Source organism: Scyliorhinus canicula, unplaced genomic scaffold (genome assembly GCF_902713615.1).
Source record: "Scyliorhinus canicula unplaced genomic scaffold, sScyCan1.1, whole genome shotgun sequence".
Lineage (NCBI taxonomy): Eukaryota > Metazoa > Chordata > Chondrichthyes > Carcharhiniformes > Scyliorhinidae > Scyliorhinus > Scyliorhinus canicula.
In genome coordinates, this window is record NW_024055734.1 from 31706 (window position 1) to 57289 (window position 25584).

Sequence of the window (25584 nt, forward strand, 5' to 3'; positions counted from 1 at the left end):
TGGATGAAAAGTGATTTTTATCGGACAGTTAAGCATTTTTAGCAATTTGCCGCTGAGTTTCAGAGCGGCATGCATCAAAATTAACTATTTTATGTCAACTATTCATTTTGGATAAAAAGTGATTTACTCGGCGAATTGAGCATCTTGAGTAATTTGCCGGTTGGTTGCAGAGCGGATTGCATGGAAAATTAACTATTTTTTGCCAACTATTCATTTGGGATAACAAGTGATTTTTTCGGCTCGTTAAGCATTTTTAACAATTTGCCGTTGAGTTAAGAACGGCTTACATCAAAATTATCTATTTTTTGCCAACTATTCATTTTGGATAAAAGTGATTTACTCGGCGAATTGAGCATCTTGAGTAATTTGCCGGTTGGTTGCAGAGCGGATTGCATGGAAAATTAACTATTTTTTGCCAACTATTCATTTGGGATAACAAGTGATTTTCTCGGCAAATTAAGCATTCTGAGTAATTTGCCGTTTCGTTTCAGAGCGGTTTGCATCGAAATATGCAATTTTTTGCCAAGTAATCATTTTGTATAAAAAGTTCTTTTCTCTGCTAGTTAAGCATTTTTAGCAATTTGCCGTTTAGTTTCAGAGCGGCATGCATCAAAATTAACTATTTTATGTCAACTATTCATTTTGGATAAAAAGTGATTTTCTCGGCAAATTAAGCATTCTGAGTAATTTGACGTTTTGTTTCAGAGCGGCTTGCATCAAAATTAACGATTTTTTTGCCAATTATTCATTTTGGGTAAAAAGTGATTTTCTCGGCTAGTTATAAATTTTAAGCAATTTGCCGTTTAGGTTCAGAGTGGCTTGTATCTAAATTTACTATTTTTTGTCTGGTTAAGCATTTTGAGCAATTTGCCGTTTAGTGTCAGAGCGTCTTGCATCTAAATTGACTATTTTTTTGCCAACTATTGATTTTGGATGAAAAGTGATTATTAACCGGCTACTTAAGCATTTTTACCAATTTGCCGTTGAGTTTTAGAGCGGCTTGCATCAAAATTAACTATTTATTGCCAACTATTCATTTGGGATAAAAAGTGATTTTCTAGGATAAGTAAGCATCTTGAGTAATTTGCCGTTTGGTTTCTGAGCGTCTTGCATCTAAATTAACTATTTTATGTCAACTATTCATTTTGGATAAAAAGTGAGATTCTCGGCAAATTAAGCATTCTGAGTAATTTGCATGATGTTTCAGAGCGGCTTGCATCAAAATTCACGATTTTTTTGCCAACTATTCATTTTGGGTAAAAAGTGATTTTCTCGGTAGTTATACATTTTAAGCAATTTGCCGTTTAGGTTCAGAGCGGCTTGCATCTAAATTTACTTTTTTTTGCCTGGTTAAGCATTTTGATCAATTTGCCGTTTAGTGTCAGAGCGTCTTGCATCTAACTTTACTATTTTATTGCCAACTATTCATTTTGGATGAAAAGTGATTTTTATCGGACAGTTAAGCATTTTTAGCAATTTGCCGTTGAGTTTCAGAGCGGCATGCATCAAAATTAACTATTTTATGTCAACTATTCATTTTGGATAAAAAGTGATTTACTCGGCGAATTGAGCATCTTGAGTAATTTGCCGGTTGGTTGCAGAGCGGATTGCATGGAAAATTAACTATTTTTTGCCAACTATTCATTTGGGATAACAAGTGATTTTTTCGGCTCGTTAAGCATTTTTAACAATTTGCCGTTGAGTTTAAGAACGGCTTACATCAAAATTATCTATTTTTTGCCAACTATTCATTTTGGATTAAAAGTGATTTTCACGGTGAATTAAGCATCTTGAGTAATTTGCCGTTTGGTGTCAGAGCGGCTTGGAACAAAATATGAAATTTTTTTGCCAATTATTCATTTTGGGTAAAAAGTGATTTTCTCGGCTAGTTATAAATTTTAAGCAATTTGCCGCTTAGGTTCAGAGTGGCTTGTATCTAAATTTACTATTTTTTGTCTGGTTAAGCATTTTGAGCAATTTCGTGTTTAGTGTCAGAGCGTCTTGCATCTAAATTTACTATTTTTTTGCCAACTATTCATTTTGGATAAAAAGTGATTTACTCGGCGAATTGAGCATCTTGAGTAATTTGCCGGTTGGTTGCAGAGCGGATTGCATGGAAAATTAACTATTTTTTGCCAACTATTCATTTGGGATAACAAGTGATTTTTTCGGCTCGTTAAGCATTTTTAACAATTTGCCGTTGAGTTTAAGAACGGCTTACATCAAAATTATCTATTTTTTGCCAACTATTCATTTTGGATAAAAAGTGATTTACTCGGCGAATTGAGCATCTTGAGTAATTTGCCGGTTGGTTGCAGAGCGGATTGCATGGAAAATTAACTATTTTTGCCAACTATTCATTTGGGATAACAAGTGATTTTCTCGGCAAATTAAGCATTCTGAGTAATTTGCCGTTTCGTTTCAGAGCGGTTTGCATCGAAATATGCAATTTTTTGCCAAGTAATCATTTTGTATAAAAAGTTCTTTTCTCTGCTAGTTAAGCATTTTTAGCAATTTGCCGTTTAGTTTCAGAGCGGCATGCATCAAAATTAACTATTTTATGTCAACTATTCATTTTGGATAAAAAGTGATTTTCTCGGCAAATTAAGCATTCTGAGTAATTTGACGTTTTGTTTCAGAGCGGCTTGCATCAAAATTAACGATTTTTTTGCCAATTATTCATTTTGGGTAAAAAGTGATTTTCTCGGCTAGTTATAAATTTTAAGCAATTTGCCGTTTAGGTTCAGAGTGGCTTGTATCTAAATTTACTATTTTTTGTCTGGTTAAGCATTTTGAGCAATTTGCCGTTTAGTGTCAGAGCGTCTTGCATCTAAATTGACTATTTTTTTGCCAACTATTGATTTTGGATGAAAAGTGATTATTAACCGGCTACTTAAGCATTTTTACCAATTTGCCGTTGAGTTTTAGAGCGGCTTGCATCAAAATTAACTATTTATTGCCAACTATTCATTTGGGATAAAAAGTGATTTTCTAGGATAAGTAAGCATCTTGAGTAATTTGCCGTTTGGTTTCTGAGCGTCTTGCATCTAAATTAACTATTTTATGTCAACTATTCATTTTGGATAAAAAGTGAGATTCTCGGCAAATTAAGCATTCTGAGTAATTTGCATGATGTTTCAGAGCGGCTTGCATCAAAATTCACGATTTTTTTTGCCAACTATTCATTTTGGGTAAAAAGTGATTTTCTCGGTAGTTATACATTTTAAGCAATTTGCCGTTTAGGTTCAGAGCGGCTTGCATCTAAATTTACTTTTTTTTGCCTGGTTAAGCATTTTGATCAATTTGCCGTTTAGTGTCAGAGCGTCTTGCATCTAACTTTACTATTTTATTGCCAACTATTCATTTTGGATGAAAAGTGATTTTTATCGGACAGTTAAGCATTTTTAGCAATTTGCCGTTGAGTTTCAGAGCGGCATGCATCAAAATTAACTATTTTATGTCAACTATTCATTTTGGATAAAAAGTGATTTACTCGGCGAATTGAGCATCTTGAGTAATTTGCCGGTTGGTTGCAGAGCGGATTGCATGGAAAATTAACTATTTTTTGCCAACTATTCATTTGGGATAACAAGTGATTTTTTCGGCTCGTTAAGCATTTTTAACAATTTGCCGTTGAGTTTAAGAACGGCTTACATCAAAATTATCTATTTTTTGCCAACTATTCATTTTGGATTAAAAGTGATTTTCACGGTGAATTAAGCATCTTGAGTAATTTGCCGTTTGGTGTCAGAGCGGCTTGGAACAAAATATGAAATTTTTTTGCCAATTATTCATTTTGGGTAAAAAGTGATTTTCTCGGCTAGTTATAAATTTTAAGCAATTTGCCGCTTAGGTTCAGAGTGGCTTGTATCTAAATTTACTATTTTTTGTCTGGTTAAGCATTTTGAGCAATTTCGTGTTTAGTGTCAGAGCGTCTTGCATCTAAATTTACTATTTTTTTGCCAACTATTCATTTTGGATAAAAAGTGATTTACTCGGCGAATTGAGCATCTTGAGTAATTTGCCGGTTGGTTGCAGAGAGGATTGCATGGAAAATTAACTATTTTTTGCCAACTATTCATTTGGGATAACAAGTGATTTTCTCGGCAAATTAAGCATTCTGAGTAATTTGCCGTTTCGTTTCAGAGCGGTTTGCATCCAAATATGCAATTTTTTGCCAAGTAATCATTTTGTATAAAAAGTAATTTTCTCTGCTAGTTAAGCATTTTTAGCAATTTGCCGTTGAGTTTTAGAACGGCTTGCATCAAAATTATCTATTTTTTGCCAACCATTCATTTTGGATAAAAAGTGATTTTCTCGGCAAATTAAGCATTCTGAGTAATTTGCCGTTTCGTTTCAGAGCGGTTTGCATCCAAATATGCAATTTTTTGCCAAGTAATCATTTTGTATAAAAAGTTATTTTCTCTGCTAGTTAAGCATTTTTAGCAATTTGCCGTTTAGTTTCAGAGCGGCATGCATCAAAATTAACTATTTTATGTCAACTATTCATTTTGGATAAAAAGTGATTTTCTCGGCAAATTAAGCATTCTGAGTAATTTGACGTTTTGTTTCAGAGCGGCTTGCATCAAAATTAACGATTTTTTTGCCAATTATTCATTTTGGGTAAAAAGTGATTTTCTCGGCTAGTTATAAATTTTAAGCAATTTGCCGTTTAGGTTCAGAGTGGCTTGTATCTAAATTTACTATTTTTTGTCTGGTTAAGCATTTTGAGCAATTTGCCGTTTAGTGTCAGAGCGTCTTGCATCTAAATTGACTATTTTTTTGCCAACTATTCATTTTGGATGAAAAGTGATTATTAACCGGCTACTTAAGCATTTTTACCAATTTGCCGTTGAGTTTTAGAGCGGCTTGCATCAAAATTAACTATTTATTGCCAACTATTCATTTGGGATAAAAAGTGATTTTCTAGGATAAGTAAGCATCTTGAGTAATTTGCCGTTTGGTTTCTGAGCGTCTTGCATCTAAATTAACTATTTTATGTCAACTATTCATTTTGGATAAAAAGTGAGATTCTCGGCAAATTAAGCATTCTGAGTAATTTGCATGATGTTTCAGAGCGGCTTGCATCAAAATTAACGATTTTTTTGCCAACAATCATTTTGGGTAAAAAGTGATTTTCTCGGTAGTTATACATTTTAAGCAATTTGCCGTTTAGGTTCAGAGCGGCTTGCATCTAAATTTACTTTTTTTTGCCTGGTTAAGCATTTTGATCAATTTGCCGTTTAGTGTCAGAGCGTCTTGCATCTAACTTTACTATTTTATTGCCAACTATTCATTTTGGATGAAAAGTGATTTTTATCGGACAGTTAAGCATTTTTAGCAATTTGCCGTTGAGTTTCAGAGCGGCATGCATCAAAATTAACTATTTTATGTCAACTATTCATTTTGGATAAAAAGTGATTTACTCGGCGAATTGAGCATCTTGAGTAATTTGCCGGTTGGTTGCAGAGCGGATTGCATGGAAAATTAACTATTTTTTGCCAACTATTCATTTGGGATAACAAGTGATTTTTTCGGCTCGTTAAGTATTTTTAACAATTTGCCGTTGAGTTTAAGAACGGCTTACATCAAAATTATCTATTTTTTGCCAACTATTCATTTTGGATTAAAAGTGATTTTCACGGTGAATTAAGCATCTTGAGTAATTTGCCGTTTGGTGTCAGAGCGGCTTGGAACAAAATATGAAATTTTTTTGCCAATTATTCATTTTGGGTAAAAAGTGATTTTCTCGGCTAGTTATAAATTTTAAGCAATTTGCCGTTTAGGTTCAGAGTGGCTTGTATCTAAATTTACTATTTTTTGTCTGGTTAAGCATTTTGAGCAATTTGCCGTTTAGTGTCAGAGCGTCTTGCATCTAAATTGACTATTTTTTTGCCAACTATTGATTTTGGATGAAAAGTGATTATTAACCGGCTACTTAAGCATTTTTACCAATTTGCCGTTGAGTTTTAGAGCGGCTTGCATCAAAATTAACTATTTATTGCCAACTATTCATTTGGGATAAAAAGTGATTTTCTAGGATAAGTAAGCATCTTGAGTAATTTGCCGTTTGGTTTCTGAGCGTCTTGCATCTAAATTAACTATTTTATGTCAACTATTCATTTTGGATAAAAAGTGAGATTCTCGGCAAATTAAGCATTCTGAGTAATTTGCATGATGTTTCAGAGCGGCTTGCATCAAAATTCACGATTTTTTTGCCAACTATTCATTTTGGGTAAAAAGTGATTTTCTCGGTAGTTATACATTTTAAGCAATTTGCCGTTTAGGTTCAGAGCGGCTTGCATCTAAATTTACTTTTTTTTGCCTGGTTAAGCATTTTGATCAATTTGCCGTTTAGTGTAAGAGCGTCTTGCATCTAACTTTACTATTTTATTGCCAACTATTCATTTTGGATGAAAAGTGATTTTTATCGGACAGTTAAGCATTTTTAGCAATTTGCCGTTGAGTTTCAGAGCGGCATGCATCAAAATTAACTATTTTATGTCAACTATTCATTTTGGATAAAAAGTGATTTACTCGGCGAATTGAGCATCTTGAGTAATTTGCCGGTTGGTTGCAGAGCGGATTGCATGGAAAATTAACTATTTTTTGCCAACTATTCATTTGGGATAACAAGTGATTTTTTCGGCTCGTTAAGCATTTTTAACAATTTGCCGTTGAGTTTAAGAACGGCTTACATCAAAATTATCTATTTTTTGCCAACTATTCATTTTGGATTAAAAGTGATTTTCACGGTGAATTAAGCATCTTGAGTAATTTGCCGTTTGGTGTCAGAGCGGCTTGGAACAAAATATGAAATTTTTTTGCCAATTATTCATTTTGGGTAAAAAGTGATTTTCTCGGCTAGTTATAAATTTTAAGCAATTTGCCGCTTAGGTTCAGAGTGGCTTGTATCTAAATTTACTATTTTTTGTCTGGTTAAGCATTTTGAGCAATTTCGTGTTTAGTGTCAGAGCGTCTTGCATCTAAATTTACTATTTTTTTGCCAACTATTCATTTTGGATAAAAAGTGATTTACTCGGCGAATTGAGCATCTTGAGTAATTTGCCGGTTGGTTGCAGAGAGGATTGCATGGAAAATTAACTATTTTTTGCCAACTATTCATTTGGGATAACAAGTGATTTTCTCGGCAAATTAAGCATTCTGAGTAATTTGCCGTTTCGTTTCAGAGCGGTTTGCATCCAAATATGCAATTTTTTGCCAAGTAATCATTTTGTATAAAAAGTAATTTTCTCTGCTAGTTAAGCATTTTTACCAATTTGCCGTTGAGTTTTAGAACGGCTTGCATCAAAATTATCTATTTTTTGCCAACCATTCATTTTGGATAAAAAGTGATTTTCTCGGCAAATTAAGCATTCTGAGTAATTTGCCGTTTCGTTTCAGAGCGGTTTGCATCCAAATATGCAATTTTTTGCCAAGTAATCATTTTGTATAAAAAGTTATTTTCTCTGCTAGTTAAGCATTTTTAGCAATTTGCCGTTTAGTTTCAGAGCGGCATGCATCAAAATTAACTATTTTATGTCAACTATTCATTTTGGATAAAAAGTGATTTTCTCGGCAAATTAAGCATTCTGAGTAATTTGACGTTTTGTTTCAGAGCGGCTTGCATCAAAATTAACGATTTTTTTGCCAATTATTCATTTTGGGTAAAAAGTGATTTTCTCGGCTAGTTATAAATTTTAAGCAATTTGCCGTTTAGGTTCAGAGTGGCTTGTATCTAAATTTACTATTTTTTGTCTGGTTAAGCATTTTGAGCAATTTGCCGTTTAGTGTCAGAGCGTCTTGCATCTAAATTGACTATTTTTTTGCCAACTATTCATTTTGGATGAAAAGTGATTATTAACCGGCTACTTAAGCATTTTTACCAATTTGCCGTTGAGTTTTAGAGCGGCTTGCATCAAAATTAACTATTTATTGCCAACTATTCATTTGGGATAAAAAGTGATTTTCTAGGATAAGTAAGCATCTTGAGTAATTTGCCGTTTCGTTTCAGAGCGGTTTGCATCGAAATATGCAATTTTTCGCCAGGTAATCATTTTGTATAAAAAGTAATGTTCTCTGCTAGTTAAGCATTTTTAGCAATTTGCCGTTTAGTTTCAGAGCGGCATGCATCAAAATTAACTATTTTATGTCAACTATTCATTTTGGATAAAAAGTGATTTTCTCGGCAAATTAAGCACTCTGAGTAATTTGACGTTTGGTTTCAGAGCGGCTTGCATCAAAATTAACGATTTTTTGCCAATTATTCATTTTGGGTAAAAAGTGATTTTCTCGGCTAGTTATACATTTTAAGCAATTTGCCGTTTAGTGTCAGAGCGATTTGCATCTAAATTTACTATTTTTTTGCCAACTATTCATTTTGGATAAAAAGTGATTTTTATCCGGCTAGTTAAGCATTTTTAGCAATTTGCCGTTGAGTTTTAGAGCGGCTTGCATCTAAATTTACTTTTTTTTTGCCTGGTTAAGCATTTTGATCAATTTGCCGTTTAGTGTCAGAGCGTCTTGCATCTAACTTTACTATTTTATTGCCAACTATTCATTTTGGATGAAAAGTGATTTTTATCGGACAGTTAAGCATTTTTAGCAATTTGCCGCTGAGTTTCAGAGCGGCATGCATCAAAATTAACTATTTTATGTCAACTATTCATTTTGGATAAAAAGTGATTTACTCGGCGAATTGAGCATCTTGAGTAATTTGCCGGTTGGTTGCAGAGCGGATTGCATGGAAAATTAACTATTTTTTGCCAACTATTCATTTGGGATAACAAGTGATTTTTTCGGCTCGTTAAGCATTTTTAACAATTTGCCGTTGAGTTTAAGAACGGCTTACATCAAAATTATCTATTTTTGCCAACTATTCATTTTGGATAAAAAGTGATTTACTCGGCGAATTGAGCATCTTGAGTAATTTGCCGGTTGGTTGCAGAGCGGATTGCATGGAAAATTAACTATTTTTTGCCAACTATTCATTTGGGATAACAAGTGATTTTCCTCGGCAAATTAAGCATTCTGAGTAATTTGCCGTTTCGTTTCAGAGCGGTTTGCATCCAAATATGCAATTTTTTGCCAAGTAATCATTTTGTATAAAAAGTTCTTTTCTCTGCTAGTTAAGCATTTTTAGCAATTTGCCGTTTAGTTTCAGAGCGGCATGCATCAAAATTAACTATTTTATGTCAACTATTCATTTTGGATAAAAAGTGATTTTCTCGGCAAATTAAGCATTCTGAGTAATTTGACGTTTTGTTTCAGAGCGGCTTGCATCAAAATTAACGATTTTTTTGCCAATTATTCATTTTGGGTAAAAAGTGATTTTCTCGGCTAGTTATAAATTTTAAGCAATTTGCCGTTTAGGTTCAGAGTGGCTTGTATCTAAATTTACTATTTTTTGTCTGGTTAAGCATTTTGAGCAATTTGCCGTTTAGTGTCAGAGCGTCTTGCATCTAAATTGACTATTTTTTTGCCAACTATTGATTTTGGATGAAAAGTGATTATTAACCGGCTACTTAAGCATTTTTACCAATTTGCCGTTGAGTTTTAGAGCGGCTTGCATCAAAATTAACTATTTATTGCCAACTATTCATTTGGGATAAAAAGTGATTTTCTAGGATAAGTAAGCATCTTGAGTAATTTGCCGTTTGGTTTCTGAGCGTCTTGCATCTAAATTAACTATTTTATGTCAACTATTCATTTTGGATAAAAAGTGAGATTCTCGGCAAATTAAGCATTCTGAGTAATTTGCATGATGTTTCAGAGCGGCTTGCATCAAAATTCACGATTTTTTTGCCAACTATTCATTTTGGGTAAAAAGTGATTTTCTCGGTAGTTATACATTTTAAGCAATTTGCCGTTTAGGTTCAGAGCGGCTTGCATCTAAATTTACTTTTTTTTGCCTGGTTAAGCATTTTGATCAATTTGCCGTTTAGTGTAAGAGCGTCTTGCATCTAACTTTACTATTTTATTGCCAACTATTCATTTTGGATGAAAAGTGATTTTTATCGGCTAGTTAAGCATTTTTAGCAATTTGCCGTTGAGTTTCAGAGCGGCATGCATCAAAATTAACTATTTTATGTCAACTATTCATTTTGGATAAAAAGTGATTTACTCGGCGAATTGAGCATCTTGAGTAATTTGCCGGTTGGTTGCAGAGCGGATTGCATGGAAAATTAACTATTTTTTGCCAACTATTCATTTGGGATAACAAGTGATTTTTTCGGCTCGTTAAGCATTTTTAACAATTTGCCGTTGAGTTTAAGAACGGCTTACATCAAAATTATCTATTTTTTGCCAACTATTCATTTTGGATTAAAAGTGATTTTCACGGTGAATTAAGCATCTTGAGTAATTTGCCGTTTGGTGTCAGAGCGGCTTGGAACAAAATATGAAATTTTTTTGCCAACTATTCATTTTGGATAAAAAGTGATTTACTCGGCAAATTAAGCATTGTGAGTAATTTGCCGTTTCGTTTCAGAGCGGTTTGCATCGAAATATGCAATTTTTCGCCAAGTAATCATTTTGTATAAAAAGTAATTTTCTCTGCTAGTTAAGCATTTTTAGTAATTTGCCGTTTAGTTTCAGAGCGGCATGCATCAAAATTAACTATTTTATGTCAACTATTCATTTTGGATAAAAAGTGATTTTCTCGGCAAATTAAGCATTCTGAGTAATTTGACGTTTGGTTTCAGAGCGGCTTGCATCAAAATTAACGATTTTTTGCCAACTATTCATTTTGGGTAAAAAGTGATTTTCTCGGCTAGTTATACATTTTAAGCAATTTGCCGTTTAGTGTCAGAGCGATTTGCATCTAAATTTACTATTTTTTTTGCCAACTATTCATTTTGGATAAAAAGTGATTTTTATCCGGCTAGTTAAGCATTTTTAGCAATTTGCCGTTGAGTTTCAGAGCGGCTTGCATCTAAATTTACTTTTTTTTTGCCTGGTTAAGCATTTTGATCAATTTGCCGTTTAGTGTCAGAGCGTCTTGCATCTAACTTTACTATTTTATTGCCAACTATTCATTTTGGATGAAAAGTGATTTTTATCGGACAGTTAAGCATTTTTAGCAATTTGCCGCTGAGTTTCAGAGCGGCATGCATCAAAATTAACTATTTTATGTCAACTATTCATTTTGGATAAAAAGTGATTTACTCGGCGAATTGAGCATCTTGAGTAATTTGCCGGTTGGTTGCAGAGCGGATTGCATGGAAAATTAACTATTTTTTGCCAACTATTCATTTGGGATAACAAGTGATTTTTTCGGCTCGTTAAGCATTTTTAACAATTTGCCGTTGAGTTTAAGAACGGCTTACATCAAAATTATCTATTTTTTGCCAACTATTCATTTTGGATAAAAAGTGATTTACTCGGCGAATTGAGCATCTTGAGTAATTTGCCGGTTGGTTGCAGAGCGGATTGCATGGAAAATTAACTATTTTTTGCCAACTATTCATTTGGGATAACAAGTGATTTTCTCGGCAAATTAAGCATTCTGAGTAATTTGCCGTTTCGTTTCAGAGCGGTTTGCATCGAAATATGCAATTTTTTGCCAAGTAATCATTTTGTATAAAAAGTTCTTTTCTCTGCTAGTTAAGCATTTTTAGCAATTTGCCGTTTAGTTTCAGAGCGGCATGCATCAAAATTAACTATTTTATGTCAACTATTCATTTTGGATAAAAAGTGATTTTCTCGGCAAATTAAGCATTCTGAGTAATTTGACGTTTTGTTTCAGAGCGGCTTGCATCAAAATTAACGATTTTTTTGCCAATTATTCATTTTGGGTAAAAAGTGATTTTCTCGGCTAGTTATAAATTTTAAGCAATTTGCCGTTTAGGTTCAGAGTGGCTTGTATCTAAATTTACTATTTTTTGTCTGGTTAAGCATTTTGAGCAATTTGCCGTTTAGTGTCAGAGCGTCTTGCATCTAAATTGACTATTTTTTTGCCAACTATTGATTTTGGATGAAAAGTGATTATTAACCGGCTACTTAAGCATTTTTACCAATTTGCCGTTGAGTTTTAGAGCGGCTTGCATCAAAATTAACTATTTATTGCCAACTATTCATTTGGGATAAAAAGTGATTTTCTAGGATAAGTAAGCATCTTGAGTAATTTGCCGTTTGGTTTCTGAGCGTCTTGCATCTAAATTAACTATTTTATGTCAACTATTCATTTTGGATAAAAAGTGAGATTCTCGGCAAATTAAGCATTCTGAGTAATTTGCATGATGTTTCAGAGCGGCTTGCATCAAAATTCACGATTTTTTTGCCAACTATTCATTTTGGGTAAAAAGTGATTTTCTCGGTAGTTATACATTTTAAGCAATTTGCCGTTTAGGTTCAGAGCGGCTTGCATCTAAATTTACTTTTTTTTGCCTGGTTAAGCATTTTGATCAATTTGCCGTTTAGTGTCAGAGCGTCTTGCATCTAACTTTACTATTTTATTGCCAACTATTCATTTTGGATGAAAAGTGATTTTTATCGGACAGTTAAGCATTTTTAGCAATTTGCCGTTGAGTTTCAGAGCGGCATGCATCAAAATTAACTATTTTATGTCAACTATTCATTTTGGATAAAAAGTGATTTACTCGGCGAATTGAGCATCTTGAGTAATTTGCCGGTTGGTTGCAGAGCGGATTGCATGGAAAATTAACTATTTTTTGCCAACTATTCATTTGGGATAACAAGTGATTTTTTCGGCTCGTTAAGCATTTTTAACAATTTGCCGTTGAGTTTAAGAACGGCTTACATCAAAATTATCTATTTTTTGCCAACTATTCATTTTGGATTAAAAGTGATTTTCACGGTGAATTAAGCATCTTGAGTAATTTGCCGTTTGGTGTCAGAGCGGCTTGGAACAAAATATGAAATTTTTTTGCCAATTATTCATTTTGGGTAAAAAGTGATTTTCTCGGCTAGTTATAAATTTTAAGCAATTTGCCGCTTAGGTTCAGAGTGGCTTGTATCTAAATTTACTATTTTTTGTCTGGTTAAGCATTTTGAGCAATTTCGTGTTTAGTGTCAGAGCGTCTTGCATCTAAATTTACTATTTTTTTGCCAACTATTCATTTTGGATAAAAAGTGATTTACTCGGCGAATTGAGCATCTTGAGTAATTTGCCGGTTGGTTGCAGAGCGGATTGCATGGAAAATTAACTATTTTTTGCCAACTATTCATTTGGGATAACAAGTGATTTTTTCGGCTCGTTAAGCATTTTTAACAATTTGCCGTTGAGTTTAAGAACGGCTTACATCAAAATTATCTATTTTTTGCCAACTATTCATTTTGGATAAAAAGTGATTTACTCGGCGAATTGAGCATCTTGAGTAATTTGCCGGTTGGTTGCAGAGCGGATTGCATGGAAAATTAACTATTTTTTGCCAACTATTCATTTGGGATAACAAGTGATTTTCTCGGCAAATTAAGCATTCTGAGTAATTTGCCGTTTCGTTTCAGAGCGGTTTGCATCGAAATATGCAATTTTTTGCCAAGTAATCATTTTGTATAAAAAGTTCTTTTCTCTGCTAGTTAAGCATTTTTAGCAATTTGCCGTTTAGTTTCAGAGCGGCATGCATCAAAATTAACTATTTTATGTCAACTATTCATTTTGGATAAAAAGTGATTTTCTCGGCAAATTAAGCATTCTGAGTAATTTGACGTTTTGTTTCAGAGCGGCTTGCATCAAAATTAACGATTTTTTTGCCAATTATTCATTTTGGGTAAAAAGTGATTTTCTCGGCTAGTTATAAATTTTAAGCAATTTGCCGTTTAGGTTCAGAGTGGCTTGTATCTAAATTTACTATTTTTTGTCTGGTTAAGCATTTTGAGCAATTTGCCGTTTAGTGTCAGAGCGTCTTGCATCTAAATTGACTATTTTTTTGCCAACTATTGATTTTGGATGAAAAGTGATTATTAACCGGCTACTTAAGCATTTTTACCAATTTGCCGTTGAGTTTTAGAGCGGCTTGCATCAAAATTAACTATTTATTGCCAACTATTCATTTGGGATAAAAAGTGATTTTCTAGGATAAGTAAGCATCTTGAGTAATTTGCCGTTTGGTTTCTGAGCGTCTTGCATCTAAATTAACTATTTTATGTCAACTATTCATTTTGGATAAAAAGTGAGATTCTCGGCAAATTAAGCATTCTGAGTAATTTGCATGATGTTTCAGAGCGGCTTGCATCAAAATTCACGATTTTTTTGCCAACTATTCATTTTGGGTAAAAAGTGATTTTCTCGGTAGTTATACATTTTAAGCAATTTGCCGTTTAGGTTCAGAGCGGCTTGCATCTAAATTTACTTTTTTTTGCCTGGTTAAGCATTTTGATCAATTTGCCGTTTAGTGTAAGAGCGTCTTGCATCTAACTTTACTATTTTATTGCCAACTATTCATTTTGGATGAAAAGTGATTTTTATCGGACAGTTAAGCATTTTTAGCAATTTGCCGTTGAGTTTCAGAGCGGCATGCATCAAAATTAACTATTTTATGTCAACTATTCATTTTGGATAAAAAGTGATTTACTCGGCGAATTGAGCATCTTGAGTAATTTGCCGGTTGGTTGCAGAGCGGATTGCATGGAAAATTAACTATTTTTTGCCAACTATTCATTTGGGATAACAAGTGATTTTTTCGGCTCGTTAAGCATTTTTAACAATTTGCCGTTGAGTTTAAGAACGGCTTACATCAAAATTATCTATTTTTTGCCAACTATTCATTTTGGATTAAAAGTGATTTTCACGGTGAATTAAGCATCTTGAGTAATTTGCCGTTTGGTGTCAGAGCGGCTTGGAACAAAATATGAAATTTTTTTGCCAATTATTCATTTTGGGTAAAAAGTGATTTTCTCGGCTAGTTATAAATTTTAAGCAATTTGCCGCTTAGGTTCAGAGTGGCTTGTATCTAAATTTACTATTTTTTGTCTGGTTAAGCATTTTGAGCAATTTCGTGTTTAGTGTCAGAGCGTCTTGCATCTAAATTTACTATTTTTTTGCCAACTATTCATTTTGGATAAAAAGTGATTTACTCGGCGAATTGAGCATCTTGAGTAATTTGCCGGTTGGTTGCAGAGAGGATTGCATGGAAAATTAACTATTTTTTGCCAACTATTCATTTGGGATAACAAGTGATTTTCTCGGCAAATTAAGCATTCTGAGTAATTTGCCGTTTCGTTTCAGAGCGGTTTGCATCCAAATATGCAATTTTTTGCCAAGTAATCATTTTGTATAAAAAGTAATTTTCTCTGCTAGTTAAGCATTTTTACCAATTTGCCGTTGAGTTTTAGAACGGCTTGCATCAAAATTATCTATTTATTGCCAACCATTCATTTTGGATAAAAAGTGATTTTCTCGGCAAATTAAGCATTCTGAGTAATTTGCCGTTTCGTTTCAGAGCGGTTTGCATCCAAATATGCAATTTTTTGCCAAGTAATCATTTTGTATAAAAAGTTATTTTCTCTGCTAGTTAAGCATTTTTAACAATTTGCCGTTTAGTTTCAGAGCGGCATGCATCAAAATTAACTATTTTATGTCAACTATTCATTTTGGATAAAAAGTGATTTTCTCGGCAAATTAAGCATTCTGAGTAATTTGACGTTTGGTTTCAGAGCGGCTTGCATCAAAATTAACGATTTTTTTGCCAATTATTCATTTTGGGTAAAAAGTGATTTTCTCGGCTAGTTATAAATTTTAAGCAATTTGCCGTTTAGGTTCAGAGTGGCTTGTATCTAAATTTACTATTTTTTGTCTGGTTAAGCATTTTGAGCAATTTGCCGTTTAGTGTCAGAGCGTCTTGCATCTAAATTGACTATTTTTTTGCCAACTATTCATTTTGGATGAAAAGTGATTATTAACCGGCTACTTAAGCATTTTTACCAATTTGCCGTTGAGTTTTAGAGCGGCTTGCATCAAAATTAACTATTTATTGCCAACTATTCATTTGGGATAAAAAGTGATTTTCTAGGATAAGTAAGCATCTTGAGTAATTTGCCGTTTGGTTTCTGAGCGTCTTGCATCTAAATTAACTATTTTATGTCAACTATTCATTTTGGATAAAAAGTGAGATTCTCGGCAAATTAAGCATTCTGAGTAATTTGCATGATGTTTCAGAGCGGCTTGCATCAAAATTAACGATTTTTTTTGCCAACCAATCATTTTGGGTAAAAAGTGATTTTCTCGGTAGTTATACATTTTAAGCAATTTGCCGTTTAGGTTCAGAGCGGCTTGCATCTAAATTTACTTTTTTTTTGCCTGGTTAAGCATTTTGATCAATTTGCCGTTTAGTGTCAGAGCGTCTTGCATCTAACTTTACTATTTTATTGCCAACTATTCATTTTGGATGAAAAGTGATTTTTATCGGACAGTTAAGCATTTTTAGCAATTTGCCGTTGCGTTTCAGAGCGGCATGCATCAAAATTAACTATTTTATGTCAACTATTCATTTTGGATAAAAAGTGATTTACTCGGCGAATTGAGCATCTTGAGTAATTTGCCGGTTGGTTGCAGAGCGGATTGCATGGAAAATTAACTATTTTTTGCCAACTATTCATTTGGGATAACAAGTGATTTTTTCGGCTCGTTAAGTATTTTTAACAATTTGCCGTTGAGTTTAAGAACGGCTTACATCAAAATTATCTATTTTTTGCCAACTATTCATTTTGGATTAAAAGTGATTTTCACGGTGAATTAAGCATCTTGAGTAATTTGCCGTTTGGTGTCAGAGCGGCTTGGAACAAAATATGAAATTTTTTTGCCAATTATTCATTTTGGGTAAAAAGTGATTTTCTCGGCTAGTTATAAATTTTAAGCAATTTGCCGTTTAGGTTCAGAGTGGCTTGTATCTAAATTTACTATTTTTTGTCTGGTTAAGCATTTTGAGCAATTTGCCGTTTAGTGTCAGAGCGTCTTGCATCTAAATTGACTATTTTTTTGCCAACTATTGATTTTGGATGAAAAGTGATTATTAACCGGCTACTTAAGCATTTTTACCAATTTGCCGTTGAGTTTTAGAGCGGCTTGCATCAAAATTAACTATTTATTGCCAACTATTCATTTGGGATAAAAAGTGATTTTCTAGGATAAGTAAGCATCTTGAGTAATTTGCCGTTTGGTTTCTGAGCGTCTTGCATCTAAATTAACTATTTTATGTCAACTATTCATTTTGGATAAAAAGTGAGATTCTCGGCAAATTAAGCATTCTGAGTAATTTGCATGATGTTTCAGAGCGGCTTGCATCAAAATTCACGATTTTTTTGCCAACTATTCATTTTGGGTAAAAAGTGATTTTCTCGGTAGTTATACATTTTAAGCAATTTGCCGTTTAGGTTCAGAGCGGCTTGCATCTAAATTTACTTTTTTTTGCCTGGTTAAGCATTTTGATCAATTTGCCGTTTAGTGTAAGAGCGTCTTGCATCTAACTTTACTATTTTATTGCCAACTATTCATTTTGGATGAAAAGTGATTTTTATCGGACAGTTAAGCATTTTTAGCAATTTGCCGTTGAGTTTCAGAGCGGCATGCATCAAAATTAACTATTTTATGTCAACTATTCATTTTGGATAAAAAGTGATTTACTCGGCGAATTGAGCATCTTGAGTAATTTGCCGGTTGGTTGCAGAGCGGATTGCATGGAAAATTAACTATTTTTTGCCAACTATTCATTTGGGATAACAAGTGATTTTTTTCGGCTCGTTAAGCATTTTTAACAATTTGCCGTTGAGTTTAAGAACGGCTTACATCAAAATTATCTATTTTTTGCCAACTATTCATTTTGGATTAAAAGTGATTTTCACGGTGAATTAAGCATCTTGAGTAATTTGCCGTTTGGTGTCAGAGCGGCTTGGAACAAAATATGAAATTTTTTTGCCAATTATTCATTTTGGGTAAAAAGTGATTTTCTCGGCTAGTTATAAATTTTAAGCAATTTGCCGCTTAGGTTCAGAGTGGCTTGTATCTAAATTTACTATTTTTTGTCTGGTTAAGCATTTTGAGCAATTTCGTGTTTAGTGTCAGAGCGTCTTGCATCTAAATTTGCTATTTTTTTGCCAACTATTCATTTTGGATAAAAAGTGATTTACTCGGCGAATTGAGCATCTTGAGTAATTTGCCGGTTGGTTGCAGAGAGGATTGCATGGAAAATTAACTATTTTTTGCCAACTATTCATTTGGGATAACAAGTGATTTTCTCGGCAAATTAAGCATTCTGAGTAATTTGCCGTTTCGTTTCAGAGCGGTTTGCATCCAAATATGCAATTTTTTGCCAAGTAATCATTTTGTATAAAAAGTAATTTTCTCTGCTAGTTAAGCATTTTTACCAATTTGCCGTTGAGTTTTAGAACGGCTTGCATCAAAATTATCTATTTTTTGCCAACTATTCATTTTGGATAAAAAGTGATTTTCTCGGCAAATTAAGCATTCTGAGTAATTTGCCGTTTCGTTTCAGAGCGGTTTGCATCCAAATATGCAATTTTTTGCCAAGTAATCATTTTGTATAAAAAGTTATTTTCTCTGCTAGTTAAGCATTTTTAGCAATTTGCCGTTTAGTTTCAGAGCGGCATGCATCAAAATTAACTATTTTATGTCAACTATTCATTTTGGATAAAAAGTGATTTTCTCGGCAAATTAAGCATTCTGAGTAATTTGACGTTTTGTTTCAGAGCGGCTTGCATCAAAATTAACGATTTTTTTTGCCAATTATTCATTTTGGGTAAAAAGTGATTTTCTCGGCTAGTTATAAATTTTAAGCAATTTGCCGTTTAGGTTCAGAGTGGCTTGTATCTAAATTTACTATTTTTTGTCTGGTTAAGCATTTTGAGCAATTTGCCGTTTAGTGTCAGAGCGTCTTGCATCTAAATTGACTATTTTTTTGCCAACTATTCATTTTGGATGAAAAGTGATTATTAACCGGCTACTTAAGCATTTTTACCAATTTGCCGTTGAGTTTTAGAGCGGCTTGCATCAAAATTAACTATTTATTGCCAACTATTCATTTGGGATAAAAAGTGATTTTCTAGGATAAGTAAGCATCTTGAGTAATTTGCCGTTTCGTTTCAGAGCGGTTTGCATCGAAATATGCAATTTTTCGCCAGGTAATCATTTTGTATAAAAAGTTATTTTCTCTGCTAGTTAAGCATTTTTAGCAATTTGCCGTTTAGTTTCAGAGCGGCATGCATCAAAATTAACTATTTTATGTCAACTATTCATTTTGGATAAAAAGTGATTTTCTCGGCAAATTAAGCACTCTGAGTAATTTGACGTTTGGTTTCAGAGCGGCTTGCATCAAAATTAACGATTTTTTGCCAATTATTCATTTTGGGTAAAAAGTGATTTTCTCGGCTAGTTATACATTTTAAGCAATTTGCCGTTTAGTGTCAGAGCGATTTGCATCTAAATTTACTATTTTTTTGCCAACTATTCATTTTGGATAAAAAGTGATTTTTATCCGGCTAGTTAAGCATTTTTAGCAATTTGCCGTTGAGTTTTAGAGCGGGTTGCATCTAAATTTACTTTTTTTTTGGCTGGTTAAGCATTTTGATCAATTTGCCGTTTAGTGTCAGAGCGTCTTGCATCTAACTTTACTATTTTATTGCCAACTATTCATTTTGGATGAAAAGTGATTTTTATCGGACAGTTAAGCATTTTTAGCAATTTGCCGTTGAGTTTCAGAGCGGCATGCATCAAAATTAACTATTTTATGTCAACTATTCATTTTGGATAAAAAGTGATTTACTCGGCGAATTGAGCATCTTGAGTAATTTGCCGGTTGGTTGCAGAGCGGATTGCATGGAAAATTAACTATTTTTTGCCAACTATTCATTTGGGATAACAAGTGATTTTTTCGGCTCGTTAAGCATTTTTAACAATTTGCCGTTGAGTTTAAGAACGGCTTACATCAAAATTATCTATTTTTTGCCAACTATTCATTTTGGATAAAAAGTGATTTACTCGGCGAATTGAGCATCTTGAGTAATTTGCCGGTTGGTTGCAGAGCGGATTGCATGGAAAATTAACTATTTTTTGCCAACTATTCATTTTGGATAAAAAGTGATTTTCTCGGCAAATTAAGCATTCTGAGTAATTTGCCGTTTCGTTTCAGAGCGGTTTGCATCCAAATATGCAATTTTTTGCCAAGTAATCATTTTGTATAAAAAGTTCTTTTCTCTGCTAGTTAAGCATTTTTAGCAATTTGCCGTTTAGTTTCAGAGCGGCATGCATCAAAATTAACTATTTTATGTCAACTATTCATTTTGGATAAAAAGTGATTTTCTCGGCAAATTAAGCATTCTGAGTAATTTGACGTTTTGTTTCAGAGCGGCTTGCATCAAAATTAACGATTTTTTTGCCAATTATTCATTTTGGGTAAAAAGTGATTTTCTCGGCTAGTTATAAATTTTAAGCAATTTGCCGTTTAGGTTCAGAGTGGCTTGTATCTAAATTTACTATTTTTTGTCTGGTTAAGCATTTTGAGCAATTTGCCGTTTAGTGTCAGAGCGTCTTGCATCTAAATTGACTATTTTTTTGCCAACTATTGATTTTGGATGAAAAGTGATTATTAACCGGCTACTTAAGCATTTTTACCAATTTGCCGTTGAGTTTTAGAGCGGCTTGCATCAAAATTAACTATTTATTGCCAACTATTCATTTGGGATAAAAAGTGATTTTCTAGGATAAGTAAGCATCTTGAGTAATTTGCCGTTTGGTTTCTGAGCGTCTTGCATCTAAATTAACTATTTTATGTCAACTATTCATTTTGGATAAAAAGTGAGATTCTCGGCAAATTAAGCATTCTGAGTAATTTGCATGATGTTTCAGAGCGGCTTGCATCAAAATTCACGATTTTTTTGCCAACTATTCATTTTGGGTAAAAAGTGATTTTCTCGGTAGTTATACATTTTAAGCAATTTGCCGTTTAGGTTCAGAGCGGCTTGCATCTAAATTTACTTTTTTTTGCCTGGTTAAGCATTTTGATCAATTTGCCGTTTAGTGTAAGAGCGTCTTGCATCTAACTTTACTATTTTATTGCCAACTATTCATTTTGGATGAAAAGTGATTTTTATCGGACAGTTAAGCATTTTTAGCAATTTGCCGTTGAGTTTCAGAGCGGCATGCATCAAAATTAACTATTTTATGTCAACTATTCATTTTGGATAAAAAGTGATTTACTCGGCGAATTGAGCATCTTGAGTAATTTGCCGGTTGGTTGCAGAGCGGATTGCATGGAAAATTAACTATTTTTTGCCAACTATTCATTTGGGATAACAAGTGATTTTTTCGGCTCGTTAAGCATTTTTAACAATTTGCCGTTGAGTTTAAGAACGGCTTACATCAAAATTATCTATTTTTTGCCAACTATTCATTTTGGATTAAAAGTGATTTTCACGGTGAATTAAGCATCTTGAGTAATTTGCCGTTTGGTGTCAGAGCGGCTTGGAACAAAATATGAAATTTTTTTGCCAATTATTCATTTTGGGTAAAAAGTGATTTTCTCGGCTAGTTATAAATTTTAAGCAATTTGCCGCTTAGGTTCAGAGTGGCTTGTATCTAAATTTACTATTTTTTGTCTGGTTAAGCATTTTGAGCAATTTCGTGTTTAGTGTCAGAGCGTCTTGCATCTAAATTTACTATTTTTTTGCCAACTATTCATTTTGGATAAAAAGTGATTTACTCGGCGAATTGAGCATCTTGAGTAATTTGCCGGTTGGTTGCAGAGAGGATTGCATGGAAAATTAACTATTTTTTGCCAACTATTCATTTGGGATAACAAGTGATTTTCTCGGCAAATTAAGCATTCTGAGTAATTTGCCGTTTCGTTTCAGAGCGGTTTGCATCCAAATATGCAATTTTTTGCCAAGTAATCATTTTGTATAAAAAGTAATTTTCTCTGCTAGTTAAGCATTTTTACCAATTTGCCGTTGAGTTTTAGAACGGCTTGCATCAAAATTATCTATTTTTTGCCAACCATTCATTTTGGATAAAAAGTGATTTTCTCGGCAAATTAAGCATTCTGAGTAATTTGCCGTTTCGTTTCAGAGCGGTTTGCATCCAAATATGCAATTTTTTGCCAAGTAATCATTTTGTATAAAAAGTTATTTTCTCTGCTAGTTAAGCATTTTTAGCAATTTGCCGTTTAGTTTCAGAGCGGCATGCATCAAAATTAACTATTTTATGTCAACTATTCATTTTGGATAAAAAGTGATTTTCTCGGCAAATTAAGCATTCTGAGTAATTTGACGTTTTGTTTCAGAGCGGCTTGCATCAAAATTAACGATTTTTTTGCCAATTATTCATTTTGGGTAAAAAGTGATTTTCTCGGCTAGTTATAAATTTTAAGCAATTTGCCGTTTAGGTTCAGAGTGGCTTGTATCTAAATTTACTATTTTTTGTCTGGTTAAGCATTTTGAGCAATTTGCCGTTTAGTGTCAGAGCGTCTTGCATCTAAATTGACTATTTTTTTGCCAACTATTCATTTTGGATGAAAAGTGATTATTAACCGGCTACTTAAGCATTTTTACCAATTTGCCGTTGAGTTTTAGAGCGGCTTGCATCAAAATTAACTATTTATTGCCAACTATTCATTTGGGATAAAAAGTGATTTTCTAGGATAAGTAAGCATCTTGAGTAATTTGCCGTTTCGTTTCAGAGCGGTTTGCATCGAAATATGCAATTTTTCGCCAGGTAATCATTTTGTATAGAAAGTTATTTTCTCTGCTAGTTAAGCATTTTTAGCAATTTGCCGTTTAGTTTCAGAGCGGCATGCATCAAAATTAACTATTTTATGTCAACTATTCATTTTGGATAAAAAGTGATTTTCTCGGCAAATTAAGCACTCTGAGTAATTTGACGTTTGGTTTCAGAGCGGCTTGCATCAAAATTAACGATTTTTTGCCAATTATTCATTTTGGGTAAAAAGTGATTTTCTCGGCTAGTTATACATTTTAAGCAATTTGCCGTTTAGTGTCAGAGCGATTTGCATCTAAATTTACTATTTTTTTGCCAACTATTCATTTTGGATAAAAAGTGATTTTTATCCGGCTAGTTAAGCATTTTTAGCAATTTGCCGTTGAGTTTTAGAGCGGCTTGCATCTAAATTTACTTTTTTTTTGCCTGGTTAAGCATTTTGATCAATTTGCCGTTTAGTGTCAGAGCGTCTTGCATCTAACTTTACTATTTTATTGCCAACTATTCATTTTGGATGAAAAGTGATTTTTATCGGACAGTTAAGCATTTTTAGCAATTTGCCGCTGAGTTTCAGAGCGGCATGCATCAAAATTAACTATTTTATGTCAACTATTCATTTTGGATAAAAAGTGATTTACTCGGCGAATTGAGCATCTTGAGTAATTTGCCGGTTGGTTGCAGAGCGGATTGCATGGAAAATTAACTATTTTTTGCCAACTATTCATTTGGGATAACAAGTGATTTTTTCGGCTCGTTAAGCATTTTTAACAATTTGCCGTTGAGTTTAAGAACGGCTTACATCAAAATTATCTATTTTTTGCCAACTATTCATTTTGGATAAAAAGTGATTTACTCGGCGAATTGAGCATCTTGAGTAATTTGCCGGTTGGTTGCAGAGCGGATTGCATGGAAAATTAACTATTTTTTGCCAACTATTCATTTGGGATAACAAGTGATTTTCTCGGCAAATTAAGCATTCTGAGTAATTTGCCGTTTCGTTTCAGAGCGGTTTGCATCCAAATATGCAATTTTTTGCCAAGTAATCATTTTGTATAAAAAGTTCTTTTCTCTGCTAGTTAAGCATTTTTAGCAATTTGCCGTTTAGTTTCAGAGCGGCATGCATCAAAATTAACTATTTTATGTCAACTATTCATTTTGGATAAAAAGTGATTTTCTCGTCAAATTAAGCATTCTGAGTAATTTGACGTTTTGTTTCAGAGCGGCTTGCATCAAAATTAACGATTTTTTTGCCAATTATTCATTTTGGGTAAAAAGTGATTTTCTCGGCTAGTTATAAATTTTAAGCAATTTGCCGTTTAGGTTCAGAGTGGCTTGTATCTAAATTTACTATTTTTTGTCTGGTTAAGCATTTTGAGCAATTTGCCGTTTAGTGTCAGAGCGTCTTGCATCTAAATTGACTATTTTTTTGCCAACTATTGATTTTGGATGAAAAGTGATTATTAACCGGCTACTTAAGCATTTTTACCAATTTGCCGTTGAGTTTTAGAGCGGCTTGCATCAAAATTAACTATTTATTGCCAACTATTCATTTGGGATAAAAAGTGATTTTCTAGGATAAGTAAGCATCTTGAGTAATTTGCCGTTTGGTTTCTGAGCGTCTTGCATCTAAATTAACTATTTTATGTCAACTATTCATTTTGGATAAAAAGTGAGATTCTCGGCAAATTAAGCATTCTGAGTAATTTGCATGATGTTTCAGAGCGGCTTGCATCAAAATTCACGATTTTTTTGCCAACTATTCATTTTTGATCAAAAGTGATTTTCTCGGCTAGTTATACATTTTAAGCAATTTGCCGTTTAGGTTCAGAGCGGCTTGCATCTAAATTTACTTTTTTTTGCCTGGTTAAGCATTTTGATCAATTTGCCGTTTAGTGTAAGAGCGTCTTGCATCTAACTTTACTATTTTATTGCCAACTATTCATTTTGGATGAAAAGTGATTTTTATCGGACAGTTAAGCATTTTTAGCAATTTGCCGTTGAGTTTCAGAGCGGCATGCATCAAAATTAACTATTTTATGTCAACTATTCATTTTGGATAAAAAGTGATTTACTCGGCGAATTGAGCATCTTGAGTAATTTGCCGGTTGGTTGCAGAGCGGATTGCATGGAAAATTAACTATTTTTTGCCAACTATTCATTTGCGATAACAAGTGATTTTTTCGGCTCGTTAAGCATTTTTAACAATTTGCCGTTGAGTTTAAGAACGGCTTACATCAAAATTATCTATTTTTTGCCAACTATTCATTTTGGATTAAAAGTGATTTTCACGGTGAATTAAGCATCTTGAGTAATTTGCCGTTTGGTGTCAGAGCGGCTTGGAACAAAATATGAAATTTTTTTGCCAATTATTCATTTTGGGTAAAAAGTGATTTTCTCGGCTAGTTATAAATTTTAAGCAATTTGCCGCTTAGGTTCAGAGTGGCTTGTATCTAAATTTACTATTTTTTGTCTGGTTAAGCATTTTGAGCAATTTCGTGTTTAGTGTCAGAGCGTCTTGCATCTAAATTTACTATTTTTTTGCCAACTATTCATTTTGGATAAAAAGTGATTTACTCGGCGAATTGAGCATCTTGAGTAATTTGCCGGTTGGTTGCAGAGAGGATTGCATGGAAAATTAACTATTTTTTGCCAACTATTCATTTGGGATAACAAGTGATTTTCTCGGCAAATTAAGCATTCTGAGTAATTTGCCGTTTCGTTTCAGAGCGGTTTGCATCCAAATATGCAATTTTTTGCCAAGTAATCATTTTGTATAAAAAGTAATTTTCTCTGCTAGTTAAGCATTTTTACCAATTTGCCGTTGAGTTTTAGAACGGCTTGCATCAAAATTATCTATTTTTTGCCAACCATTCATTTTGGATAAAAAGTGATTTTCTCGG